The sequence below is a fragment of the Scyliorhinus canicula genome, chromosome 6, assembly GCF_902713615.1.
Source record: "Scyliorhinus canicula chromosome 6, sScyCan1.1, whole genome shotgun sequence".
NCBI lineage: Eukaryota > Metazoa > Chordata > Chondrichthyes > Carcharhiniformes > Scyliorhinidae > Scyliorhinus > Scyliorhinus canicula.
Window position 1 is genome coordinate 225,905,264 of NC_052151.1, and position 10,568 is coordinate 225,915,831.

Below are 10,568 nucleotides of genomic sequence, written 5' to 3' on the forward strand. Positions count from 1 at the left end.
TCAGCATCGAGCTGTCCCAGGACAGGTACAGCACGGGTTAGATACAGTGTAGAGCTCCCTCTACATTACCCTGACAGCGTGTGGCAATCCCATAATACCCAGTGTCAGCATCGAGCTCCCTCTACATTACCCTGACAGTGTGTGGCAATCCCATAATACCCAGTGTCAGCATCGAGCTCTCTCTACATTACCCTGACAGTGTGTCCCACTGTCTACCCAGTGTCAGCATCGAGCTCTCCCAGGACAGGTACAGCCTGGGTTAGATACAGTGTAGAGCTCCCTCTACATTACCCTGACAGTGTCTCCCCCACTTTATACCCAGTCAGCATCGAGCTGTCCCAGGACAGGTACAGCACGGGTTAGATACAGTGTAGAGCTCCCTCTACATTACCCTGACAGTGTGTCCCCTACTTTATACCAACGGGGAAATAGTTCCCAGTGCTGGGGTGGTTGTGGGGCGGGATGTCGGATACCAGAGGGTCCCGGATTAAAGAGAATCTGCTGATGATATAGAGGGGTTGGAGGAATGAAGAGAAATGTGTCTGCACTGATAAATACGAGTGTTGACCACAATTACAGTTCGTCACCATCCAGGACAAAGCAGCCCCGCTTGATTGCTCCCCTTCCACAAACATTCACTCCCTCCCCCACCGACGCACAGTGGCAGCCGTGTGTCCCATCTACAGGATGCACTGCAGCAACTCACCAAGGCTCCTTAGGCAGCACCTTCCAAACCCACGGCCACCTCCATCTAGAAGGACAAGAGCAGCAGATACCTGGGAACCCCACCACCTGGAGGTTCCCCTCCAAGTCACTCACCTCACTGACTTGGAAACATTTGTTTACTGTCACGTGTACCGAGGTACATTGAACAGTATTTTCCCTACGAGCATCTCAAACAGATCATTTATTACATGGAACGAAAATAAAATAAAAAGAAATTATGTAGAAGAGAAACACAAGGTACACAATGTAACTACATAACACCGGCATCGGATGAAGCATACAGGGTGTAGTGTTAATGAGGTCAGTCCATAAGAGGGTCATTTAGGAGTTTGGCAACAGTGGGGAAGAAGCTGTTTTTGAATCTGTTCGAGCGTGTTCTCAGACTTTTGTATCTCCTGCCCGATGGAAGAAGTTGGAAGAGTGAGTAAGCCGGTTGGGAGGGGTCTTTGATTATGCTGCCTGCTTTCCCCCGGCAGCGGGAGGTGTAGACGGAGTCAGTGGATGGGAGGCAGGTCCGTGTGATGGACTGGGCGGTGTTCACGACTCTCTGAAGGTTCTTGCCGTTCCTTGACTTTCGCCGGGGCAACACCCTGGAGCTCCCTCCCTAACAGCACAGTGGGCGTACCTACAGCTCAGGGACTGCAGCGGTTTGAGAAGGCAGCTCATCACCACCTTCTCCAGGGGCAATTAGGGACGGGCAACAAACACAGGCCCCACATCCCATCATCGAAAACTATATGAAAACAGGCCGGGGATTGACCTTTTAAAAGCAGCAACACTTTCTCCCTCTCTGCTATTTCCAGCCTCCTCAAGATTTTGAACATTTCTATCAAATCTCCTCTCGGCCTTCCTCTCTCCAAGGAGAACAGTCCCAACCTCTCCAATCTGACCTCAAACCTCGGGTTTCAAATTCCTAGGGGTGCACATCTCCAAAAATCTGTCCTGGCCCACCCACGTCGACGCTCCCACCAAGAAAGCACAACGGCGCCTATACTTCCTCAGGAAACTTAAGGAAATTCGACATGTCCACATTAACCCTTACCAACTTTTACAGATGCCCCATAGAAAGCATCCTATCGGGCTGCATCACAGCCTGGGTATGGCAACTGCTTGGCCCAGGGCCGCAAGGCACTTCAGAGAGTCGTGAATACCGCCCAGTCCATCACACAAACCTGCCTCCCATCCATGGACTTCCATCTACACCTCCCGCTGCCGGGGGAAAGCGGGCAGCATAATCAAGGATCCCTCCCACCCGGCTTACTCACTCTTCCAACTTCTTCCATCGGGCAGGAGATACAGAAGTCTGAGAACACGCACAAACAGACTCAAAACAGCGTCTTCCCCACTGTCACCAGATTCCTAAATGACTCCCTTATGGCCTGACCTCATTAACACTACACCCTGTATGCTTCATCCGATGCTGGTGCTTATGTAGTTACATTGTATACCTTGTGTTGCCCTATTACTTATTTTCTTTTATTCCCTTTTCTTCCCGTGTACTTAATGATGTGTTGAGCTGCTCGCAGAAAAACACTTTTCACTGTAACTCGGTACACGTGACAATAAACAAATCCAATCCAATCCAACCTGAAGTTTATCATCCCTGGAACCATTCTTGTGAACTTCTTCCGCAATCCCTCCAATGTGTTCACATCCTTCCTAATCCCGGTTTAGGTCACCGACTGCGCGGAGTCTGCACCTTCTCCCCCGTGTCTGCGTGGGTTTCATCCGGGTGCTCCGGTTTCCTCCCACAGTCCAAAGATGTGCAGGTTAGGTGGATTGGCCACGATCAATTGCCCTTTGAGTCCGAAAAGGTTAGGCCGCGTTACGGGGATAGAATTGGGGGCTTAAATGGGGGCTCTTTCTTAGGGCTGGGGCAGACTGTGGGCCGAATGGCCTCCTTCTCCACTGTGGCCAGAACGGTACACACCACTCCAGCTGAGGTCCAACTCGTGTCTTGTTTAATGTTCAGTATAACCTCCTGACTCCTGTATTCTCTTCCCCTATTAATCAATCCCAGAATGCTGGATGCTCTGCCAATGCCTCTCCCTCTACTTCTGAATGGTTTGATCAGGGAGCTTTGTTGAAGAGCCAGCACAGGGTAGTTGGGCTGAGTGGCCTTCTTCGGCGCTATATCTTTCTGTTAGTTTGTTCAGCAGACCAGGACCATTCACTAACTCAAGAGATTGAAACTGAAAATGTGATGGTCAGTCACACTGATTAGCGGGCTGAATCTTTAACTCTCTCTCTGTCTCTCTCTCTCTGTCTCTCTGTGTCTCTCATTCTCTGTCTCTCTCTGTTTCTCTCTCTGTCTCTCTCGCTCTGTCTCTCTCTGTCTCTCTCTATCTCAATCTCTGTCTCTCTGTCTCTCTCTCCTGTCTCTCTGTCTCTCTCTGTCTCTCTCGCTCTCTCTCTCTGTCTGTCTCTCTATGTCTCAATCTCTCTCTGTCTCTCTCTCTGTCTCTCTCTCTGTCTCAATCTCTGTCTCTCTCTGTCTCTGTGTCTCTCTCTTTGTCTCTCTCTGTCTCAATGTCTCTCTGTCTCTCTCTGTCTCAATTTCTCTGTCTGTCTCTCTCTCTCTGTGTCTCTGTCTCTCTCGCTGTCTCAATGTCTCTGTCTCTCTCCCTGTCTCTCTCTCTCTCTCCTCTGTCTGCCTGTCTCTCTCTCTCTGTCTCTCTCTCTCTCGCTCTGTTTCTCTCTCTGTCTCAATCTCTCTGTCTGTCTGTCTCCTCTCTCTGTCTCTGTCTGTCTCTCTCTCTCTCTCTGTCTCAATCTCTGTGTCTCAATGTCTCTCTCTCTCTCTCTCTCTGTCTCTCCCTCACTCACTCGCTCTCATGTTCCCAGACCTGGTGAGATTTTCCACCAGTTCTCCATCAGATTCCAGGTTGGAGTCAAGTTCGAAGATTAGTCACGACCAATTTGTGAGGAGGGGGTCTGCATATAGATGTGATGACCTCGACATGTGCATGTACACAAGGGGTTAATGTGTAATCAGTAGCACCACCTGACCACTAGAGGGCCGGACCAACAGGGATTTAAAAAAGCAACCACATTGTGTCTTTCCCTCTCTCTTGTGACCAGGGCAATAGCAGACTCGTGATTAGGAAAATAGAATCTGTCCCTAATTAGAAAGGAGGGATTGAGTATGAAAGCAGGGAAAGTAGAGAGGCCTTGCTCCATTGGAGAGACCACAATGGAGGGGCAGCACGGTAGCATGGTGGTTAGCATAAATGCTTCACAGCTCCAGGGTCCCAGGTTCGGTTCCCGGCTGGGTCACTGTCTGTGCGGAGTCTGCACGTCCTCCCCGTGTGTGCGTGGGTTTCCTCCAGGTGCTCCGGTTTCCTCCCACAGTCCAAAGATGTGCGGGTTAGGTGGATTGGACATGCTAAGTTTCCCGTAGTGTCCTAAAAAGTAAGGTTAAGGTTGTTGGGTTACGGGTATAGGGTGGATACTTGGGTTTGAGTAGGGTGATCATTGCTCGGCACAACATCGAGGGCCGAAGGGCCTGTTCTGTGCTGTACTGTTCTATAAACCTGGGGAACCGAGTTCAGTTTTGGTTCCCTGACAGATTGGAAGCGGATCAGAGATGGTTCACTTGTCTGAATTGTGGGATGTTGTGTGAGGAAAATGTTTGAGAAGGTTGGACCTGTACCTCGTTGGGCGTTTAGAAGAACGAGAGGGGATCTTATGGAAACATTTCAGATCCTGAGGGGGAGGGGGCTGGAGAAGATGAATGCTGAGAGGATGTGTTCCCCCCCTCGTTGCGCGGGGGGGGGGGGGTTAGTGGAATTTAAAACGGGGGGGGGGGGTGAGACGGTCAACAGTCTCTAAATACGGGGTCTCCCCAAGAAGGTGGAGGAGGTGGAATTTCATCTCATAGAATTTACAGTGCAGAAGGAGGCCATTTGGCCCATCGAGTCTGCACAGGCCCTTGGAAAGAGCACCCGCGTCTGCACCCTCTCCCCACACCTCCACCCTATCCCCATAACACATAGAACACACAGTGCCGAAGGCGGCCATTCGGCCCATCCAGTCTGCACTGACCCACTTAAGCCCTCACTTCCAGCCTATCCCCGTAACCCAATAACCCCTCTTAACCTTTTTTCGGTCACTAAAAGCAATTTAGTCGGGCCAATCCACCTAAACCGCACGTCTTTGGACTGTGGGAGGAAACCGGAGCACCCGGAGGGAAGCCCACGCAGACACGGGGAGAAGGTGCAGACTCCACGCAGACAGTGACCCAAGGCGGGAATCGAACCTGGGACCCTGGAGCTGTGAGGCAACAGTGCTAATCACTTGTGCTGCCCAAATCTATCTCCCGGAGGGTGGTTAGTCTGGGGAATTCCTTCCCTCGGGAGCAGTAGAATAGATAGTTGTTGGACGGCTGGCGCTCACACGATGGGCCGAAGGGTCTCGCGCTGTGCTGCTCAACACTGAATCAAGGCCTAGATTTGTAATCAGCAAGGGGAGGACGAGGGTTATGGGGGACAGACAGGAAAGTGGACTGAAGGCCGCAGAGCAGACCAGCCTGGAGCTTATTGTTGGGTGGCTCAGGTCTGTTGCTTTCAGCCCTGGCCTTCAGTGTGCTTGGCTGTGTGTAATTGCGCCGGAGCGCCACAGTCTCCCGGATGGCGTTGTAGAGGGCGTTAGGAGGCAGGTCGATCGAGGTCAGCTCTTGTCCTACAACCCGTCCTCCTCGGCAAGATGGCGACCACTCGCATTGCCATGTGGCGGCCGCCATCTTTGTGCGGGGCGAGGGCCCGAAAAAGAGCAAAGATGTGCTTGCGCTGCCCCTCACAAAGATGGCGGCGCGCCCAGTGTTCCTCCATCAGTTTAAATAAAGTTCATTGTGAGACTATTAATTAAATTTTGTTTTCTGTGAGGGGGGAAAGTTTGGAAGGAAAATCCCGCAGATTGCTGCAGGATTGCGGAAATGTCACCTCACCCCGGTGGGGGAAATAAAAACAGATGATGAGGGGTTGACACTATTTCTACGGTTGAAATGATCTTTATTGTTCTCAGTGCTGGTGGACATGTGGCCATTGGGCCTGGTGACCAACTCTGGGTTAACCCATCACCGGGTGGTCGCCGTGGGATCCAGCGATGGCAGATCTGGGCAACGGCAGCCTTTTCGGGTGGGGGTATGTCAGACCACGTTGAGGTCTGACCGGGGTTCAGGGTCGCCCACCGCGGTTGAACCTATTGCTGGAGGTTTGCTCACATCCCCTCCCCCTGCCCGCCGATACCCTCCAGCCATCAGGCGGTCAATCCGTTCACCGTACTGCCTGCCCCATGCCAACTACACAGATAAACAGTCTCCGTCGCCCAATGGGATGGTGTGTGGCAGGCAGTCAATGAGCCTTTCACCCCACCTACCTCCCACCTACCCCAACTCCCACCTACACCCCCTCCACCTACCTCCCACCTACCCCAACTCCCACCTACACCCCCTCCACCTACCTCCCACCTACCCCAACTCCCACCTACACCCCCTCCACCTACCTCCCACCTACCCCAACTCCCACCTACACCCCCTCCACCGACCTCCCACCACCACCTACCCCAACTCCCACCTACACCCCCTCCACCTACCTCCCACCTCCACCTACCCCAACTCCCACCTACACCCCCTCCACCTACCTCCCACCTACCCAACTCCTACCTACACCCCCTCCACCTACCTCCCACCTCCACCTACCCCAACTCCCACCTACACCCCCTCCACCTACCTCCCACCTACCCCAACTCCCACCTACACCCCCTCCACCTACCTCCCACCTCCACCTACCCCAACTCCCACCTACACACCCTCCACCTACCTCCCACCTCCACCTACCCCAACTCCCACCTACACCCCCTCCACCTACCTCCCACCTACCCCAACTCCCACCTACACCCCCTCCACCTACCTCCCACCTCCACCTACCCCAACTCCCACCTACACCCCCTCCACCTACCTCCCACCTACCCCAACTCCCACCTACACCCCATCCACCTACCTCCCACCTACCCCAACTCCCACCTACACCCCCCTCCACCTACCTCCCACCTACCCCAACTCCCACCTACACCCCCTCCACCGACCTCTCACCTACCCCAACTCCCACCTACACCCCCTCCACCTACCTCCCACCTACCCCAACTCCCACCTACACCAACTCCACCTACCTCCCACCTCCACCTACCCCAACTCCCACCTCCACCCCCTTCACCTACGCCAACTCCCACCTACACCCCCTCCACCGACCTCCCACCTCCACCTACCCCAACTCCCACCTACACCCCTCCACCTACCTCCCACCTACCCCAAATCCCACCTACACCCCCTCCACCCACATCCCACCTACCCCAACTCCCACCTACACCCCCTCCACCTACCTCCCACCTACCCCAACTCCCACCTACACCCCCTCCACCGACCTCCCACCTCCACCTACCCCAACTCCCACCTACACCCCCTCCACCTACCTCCCACCTCCACCTACCCCAACTCCCACCTACACCCCCTCCACCTACCTCCCACCTACCCCAACTCACACCTACACCCCCTCCACCTACCTCCCACCTACCCCAACTCCCACCTACACCCCCTCCACCTACCTCCCACCTACCCCAACTCCCACCTACACCCCCTCCACCTACCTCCCACCTCCACCTACCCCAACTCCCACCTACACCCCCTCCACCTACCTCCCACCTACCCCAACTCCCACCTACACACCCTCCACCGACCTCCCACCTCCACCTACCCCAAATCCCACCTACACCCCCTCCACCTACCTCCCACCTACCCCAAATCCACCTACACCCCCTCCACCTACCTCCCACCTCCACCTACCTCAACTCCCACCTACACCCCCTCCACCTACCTCCCACCTCCACCTACCCCAACTCCCACCTACACCCCCTCCACCTACCTCCCACCTACCCCAACTCCCACCTACACCCCCTCCACCGACCTCCCACCTCCACCTACCCCAACTCCCACCTACACCCCCTCCACCTACCTCCCACCTACCCCAACTCCCACCTACACCCCCTCCACCTACCTCCCACCTACCCCAACTCCCACCTACACCCCCCTCCACCTACCTCCCACCTACCCAACTCCCACCTACACCCCCTCCACCGACCTCCCACCTACCCCAACTCCCACCTACACCCCCCTCCACCTACCTCCCACCTACCCCAACTCCCCACCTACACCCACTCCACCTACCTCCCACCTCCCACCTACTCCCACCTACACCCCCTCCACCTACCTCCCACCTACCCCAACTCCCACCTACACCCCCCTCCACCTACCTCCCACCTACCCCAACTCCACCTACACCCCCTCCACCTACCCTCCCACCTCCACCTACCCCCACTCCCACCTACACCCCCTCCACCTACCTCCCACCTACCCCAACTCCCACCTACACCCCTTCCACCTACCTCCCACCTACCCCACTCCCACCTACACCCCCTCCACCTACCTCCCACCTACCCCAACTCCCACCTACAACCCCCTCCCCTACCTCCCACCTACCCCAACTGCCACCTACACCCCCCTCCACCTACCTCCCCCTCCACCTACCCCAACTCCCACCTACACCCCCTCCTCCTACCTCCCACCTCCACCTACCCCAACTCCCACATACACCCCCTCCACCTACCTCCCACCTACCCCAACTCCCACCACCCCCCTCCACCTACCTCCCACCTCCACCTACCCCCACTCCCACCTACACCACCCTCCACCTACCTCCCACCTACCCCAACTCCCACCTACACCCCCTCCACCTACCTCCCACCTCCACCTACCCCAACTCCCACCTACACCCCCTCCCCTACCTCCCACCTACCCCAACTCCCCCTACACCCCCTCCACCTACCTCCCACCTCCACCTACTCCCACCTACACCCCCTCCACCTACCTCCCACCTACCCCAACTCCCACCTACACACCCCACCCCCCCCCACCTACCTCCCACCTCCACCTACTCCCACCTACACCCCCTCCACCTACCTCCCACCTACCCCAACTCCCACCTACACCCCCTCCACCTACCTCCCACCTCCACCTACCCCCACTCCCACCTACACCCCCTCCACCTACCTCCCACCTCCACCTACCCCCACTCCCACCTACACCCCCTCCACCTACCTCCCACCTCCACCTACCCCAACTCCCACCTGCACCCCCTCCACCTACCTCCCACCTCCACCTACCCCAACTCCCACCTACACCCCCTCCACCTACCTTCCACCTACCCCAACTCCAACCTACACCCCTCCACCTACCTCCCACCTACCCCAACTCCCACCTACACCCCCTCCACCTACCTCCCACCTACCCCAACTCCAACCTACACCCCTCCCCCCAACCTCCCACGTACCCCAACTCCCACCTACACCCCACTCCACCTACCTCCCACCTACACCCCCTCCACCGACCTCCCACCTCCACCTACCCCACTCCCACCTACACCCCCTCCACCTCCCTCCCACCTCCACCTACCCCAACTCCCACCTACACCCCTCCACCTACCTCCCACCTCCACCTACCCCAACTCCCACCTACACCCCCTCAACCTACCCCAACTCCAACCTACACCCCTCCACCTACTTCCCACCTACCCCAACTCCAACCTACACCCCTCCACCTACCTCCCACCTACCCCAACTCCCACCTACACCCCCTCCATCTACCTCCCACCTCCACCTACCCCAACTCCCACCTACACACCACTCCACCTACCTCCCACCTCCACCTACCCCAACTCCCACCTATACCCCCTCCACCTACCTCCCACCCTCCACCTACCCCCAACTCCCACCTACACCCCCTCCACCTACCTCCCACCTACCCCAACTCCCACCTACACCCCCTCCACCGACCTCCCACCTCCACCTACCCCAACTCCCACCTACACCCCCTCCAACTACCTCCCACCTCCACCTACCCCAACTCCCCACCTACACCCCCCTCCACCTACCTCCCACCTACCCCAACTCCCACCTACACCCCCTCCACCTACCTCCCACCTCCACCTACCCCAACTCCCACCTACACCCCCTCCACCGACCTCCCACCTCCACCTACCCCAACTCCCACCTACACCCCCTCCACCTACCCCCCACCTACCCCAACTCCCACCTACACCCCCTCCACCTACCTCCCACCTCCACCTACCCCAACTTCCACCTACACCCCCTCCACCTACCTCCCACCTCCACCTACCCCAACTCCCACCTACACCCCCTCCACCTACCTCCCACCTACCCCAACTCCCACCTACACCCCCTCCACCGACCTCCCACCTCCACCTACCCCAACTCCCACCTACACCCCTCTCCACCTACCTCCCACCTACCCCAACTCCCACCTACACCCCCTCCACCTACCTCCCACCTACCCCAACTCCCACCTACACCCACTCCACCTACCTCCCACCTCCACCTACCCCAACTCCCACCTCCACCCCCTCCACCTACGCCAACTCCCACCTACACACCCTCCACCGACCTCCCACCTCCACCTACCCCAACTCCCACCTACACCCCTCCACCTACCTCCCACCTACCCCAAATCCCACCTACACCCCCTCCACCCACATCCCACCTACCCCAACTCCCACCTACACCCCCTCCACCTACCTCCCACCTACCCCAACTCCCACCTACACCCCCTCCACCGACCTCCCACCTCCACCTACCCCAACTCCCACCTACACCCCCTCCACCTAACTCCCACCTCCACCTACCCCAACTCCCACCTACACCCCCTCCACCTACCTCCCACCTACCCCAACTCCCACCTACACCCCCTCCACCTACCTCCCACCTACCCCAACTCC